This window comes from Eriocheir sinensis, chromosome 10 (genome assembly GCF_024679095.1).
Source record: "Eriocheir sinensis breed Jianghai 21 chromosome 10, ASM2467909v1, whole genome shotgun sequence".
NCBI lineage: Eukaryota > Metazoa > Arthropoda > Malacostraca > Decapoda > Varunidae > Eriocheir > Eriocheir sinensis.
In genome coordinates this window covers 22281283-22285092 of record NC_066518.1, presented here as the reverse complement: position 1 = coordinate 22285092, position 3810 = coordinate 22281283, and the positions used below count along the sequence as shown (strand labels likewise).

At 45.2% G+C, this 3810-nt stretch overlaps 1 long non-coding RNA gene across 1 annotated transcript; it reads left to right on the top strand.

Moving 5' to 3' along the window:
* The first annotated feature begins 519 nt into the window (after nucleotides 1-519).
* LOC126996681 (uncharacterized) lies at nucleotides 520-2146 on the top strand. The gene is made up of 2 exons (XR_007751355.1): nucleotides 520-886; nucleotides 1124-2146. It is a non-coding gene; the product is annotated as an uncharacterized LOC126996681 (long non-coding RNA).
* Nucleotides 2147-3810: the final 1664 nt, after the last annotated feature.

Here is a 3810-nt window from a genome sequence, read left to right as displayed (position 1 = left end):
CCTGGATGAGATATGTCCCCCTTTTTGAAAATTGGTGTGACATTTGCTAGTTTCCAGTCCGACGGAACTTTTCCAGCTGTTAAAGATTTACTGAATATGATAGAGAGCGGTTTACTAATCTGATGTTTGATTTATTTTAAAATCCTAGGGGTAATGTTGTCTGGACCAGGAGCTTTGCTTACTTTAATATTTTGAATTGTGCGTAAAATGTCACTTTCTACGATGAGCACGCCACTTAAAATCTTTTCGGTCCTTCTAACCTCCGGCGGTTGAGGTGATAAAATAATCTTCGTCGGTAAATACGAATGCGAAAAAGTTATTTAGGATTGTAGCCATTTCATTTTCATCATTCGTGTGGTTACCATTATCATTAGCATGCGGTCCGACACTACAAGTGACTTTTTATTATTTACATAGCTAAAAAATTCTTTAGGATTAGAGTTACTTGTTTTCGTTATATATTCTTAAAGATTTTTCTTGCTTCGTTTTATTAATTTCTTGGTTTCGCGGCGAATTTTGTCCAACTCTTGTTTGTCAGACTCACTTTGGGTTGATATACATCTACTGAATACTCTGAGGGCAACTGCCAACTGAGTGGCGAACGACTGGAGCACTCTTGCTGCTCGTTCGCATTCCGCCTTTCACTACTGAGGCGCAGCGAACCATTTGCTACACTTCCGCTTCTCGTTGGCCTGCGAAGCTGCTCGACGCCTCGGTCGTACGAACCACCGAGGCTTCTCAAGCCTCGTGTGCCTCCTTAGCAGCGATACTTCATAAAGCAGCTTTTGGACAAGTCAACAGAGCCAGGAACGGGTCATCCTTCAAGTACCTGTACCTCCACGGGCTTCTCTACAAGAAGTGCCTCACCTCCCAGCTTTCCAACAAGGTAGGTCAACATTGCCTAGTTGTGCCAAGTTTTTCCCGTCAGATCATCCTCTCCGCGACCCATGAGAGTCCCTTGCCCGGACATTTATCTCGGAGATGAAGATCTTTGAGCATTTCTTCTGGCCAGGTATAGGAGCAGACATCCGTGCTTACTGTCGTTCCTGTGATAAGTGCCAATGGATGTCGGGTAGAGGTCGTGTACGACCTGTCTCCCTCCAACCCTTACCTGTCGTTACAGAACCACTTCCCCGAGTCGCCATCGACCTCGTTGAACCCTTGTCTCCACCAGCTACGAAAGGACCTCTTGTCATCCCCGTTCCCGTAGTGGATGAGCCATCACCTGGCGCCAGCTCCACTGAACTTCCCATCGTTGAACCACTTATGGACTACCAGGATGTACCCTCCACCCCGTCTAGCTGTACGTCAACGATTCAGCAGGACATCGTCCGGGTGTTGAGATGGGCCTTGAGTCTACCGGTCTACAGGTACCGGGTCGTCCATATGGCAGAGAAGGATAATGTGGGGCCAGATTTATTGAGTAGACTTCCTGCATAAGTCACTCCTCCTGTGTCTCCTCGCCAGTTTCCCCCCTGTTTTAGTTTATTGGTTTATATTCTTTTTCTTTTCCATTTGGTAGTTGTTTGTTGGATCTACCTGGAGTAGATTCTTGTATGGGGGCCTGTGTGAGGGCAACCACCAACTGAGTGGCGAACGACCGGAGCACTCTTGCTGCTCGTTCGCATTCCGCCGTTCAACTTCGGAGGCGCAGCGAACCACTTAATACACTCCCGCTTCTCGTTGGCTTACGAAGCTGTTCGACGCCTCGGTCGTACGAACCACCGATGCTTCTCAACCCGCTGTGGGCCGCCAGCGTCTTCATCTTCAGACAGCAGCTGGACCTCGCCCTGAACATTTGATTCGGCTCCTGCCAGCTCTGCTCTCATGCGGGTTTACTCAGAACCGTGGGCTTGTTCTGGGTGCCTCACCTCGCTCCTCTGCCCGCTCGAACTCCTGTTACTTCCGTGACCCTGACGCCCCTTCTCCTCCTGCGCCTCCCTCGTCTACCACGTCTACACCACGTCAAGGACGAAGTTTTGCTACCTCGTCACTGCCACTCTGAGGACGGGACGCCAGAAGAGGAAGAAGCCGTGCAAGGATCATTGCTGAGTCCGGCGTGCTGCAGCCTTCATGTTGGAGACTTCAGTGTTTGAGGCTGTTGTGGGTTTCTTTACTTTAATTAAAGTAAATTGGTGTCTAACCATTTATCTTGTTTGTTATCTCCTTCCGATTGCAGCGCCCAACTCTGGAACCTTGACATATACGCGTGTTTTTTTTTTTTTTTTTGAATTTCGTTATTTCACCATTTGCGTTTCTTCTTAAAAGTTAAGTTTGTTACGATAGGGTACGCATATGGTTATGGTGGAGGAAGAGGAGGAGGAGGAGGAGGAAGAAGAGAAGAAGGACGTTGGTGAAGGAAGCGGAGAAAGAGGAGTTAGAGGACGAAGATGTCACCGTAACAGTTAAGGAGTAGGAAACAGAAAGACTAAGTTTTCAGATGAAAAAAATGATATACAGTCTGCAGTTAAGGAAGAGAGGTAAGAGTAAAGGTAACGAAGATAAAGAGGAAAGGGGAGAATAGAGAGCAGGGGATGAAATGGAAATCGGTGATGAAGAGAAAGAGCCAAGAGTGATGGATCTCGATGTCGGACTAGATGAAGGAGGAAGCGGAAAATTTACAATTAACACTGTAGAAGTAAAGGAGAGAGAGAGAGAGAGAGAGAGAGAGAGAGAGAGAGAATGGGGGGGGCATTTTTTTTATTACTGCTGTTTTACATCACTAATATAAATATGGTATTTTTTATACTTTCCAAACTCTTAAGCTAAGAAAAGGACAAGCATCCAGTAAAACATGATTGATTATATCGTACTGTCGTGTAATAAATAGTAAACGACCTCTATCAAGAGAGGAGTGTCAAGCTTTTACTGAAGATGCAGTGCCTTTTTTTTTTTTTTTTTTTTTAGCTAAACTAAAAAAAATGTCTTCGGTTCACATTTCTCCATTGTCATATCCACGAAACGCATTTACTAACATTTGATTATCTCTCTCTCTCTCTCTCTCTCTCTCTCTCTCTCTCTCTCTCTCTCTCTCTCTCTCTCTCTGTTTCACATCAATGTTTCCTTTATCCTTCTCCTACCATTGGTTTCCATATTTTCTTAATGCTGACTGACTTCCCTTTGCCTCTTTCTCCCTTGTATGCTCTCTTCCTACATTTTTTCTGCCACTGCACTTCCTATATCTCTTTTCCTACCGGATTTTTTCTCAGTTCTTTCAATTCATTTTAGTCAGTTCCCTCTCTCGCTCAGTTATAATTTTTTTCAGGTTTTACCATACCTTGCGTTTGTTTTAACCCATCATATTTTTCATTTTTGACTCTCTCTCTCTCTCTCTCTCTCTCTCTCTCTCTCTCTCTCTCTCTCTCTCTCGCCTCACCCTGCCCTCACTTCTTCATATTCGTCAGGTGTGTGGAGGACTGCTATACAGGTCCCGTCCCTCCTGATTGATTCTCTTCGGTAGAAGAGAGAGAGAGAGAGAGAGAGAGAGAGAGAGAGAGAGAGAGAGAGAGAGCACCGCTGGGACGTCTCTGGGCTGGTGGTATTCCACACGGCCCAGGTCCAGTCGCGGACAGAAGTGACGACACAGATTTCAGAACAATTCAGTCAGCTGGCGAAAACTGGCAACTAATAAGTAGGTACCGTTAGTTTGAGTACCGGTAATACCGGTCCCGAGTCCCATATATGCTGGCAGTATGTATAATAGATAGGAAAAGTTGGCGCCAGAACTTTGCTAATATCTGCTGTTAATGTTATTAGATAATGAGGCTTTTTCATAATACTTATATACTGATTTTTTTATGTAGAAAGTAA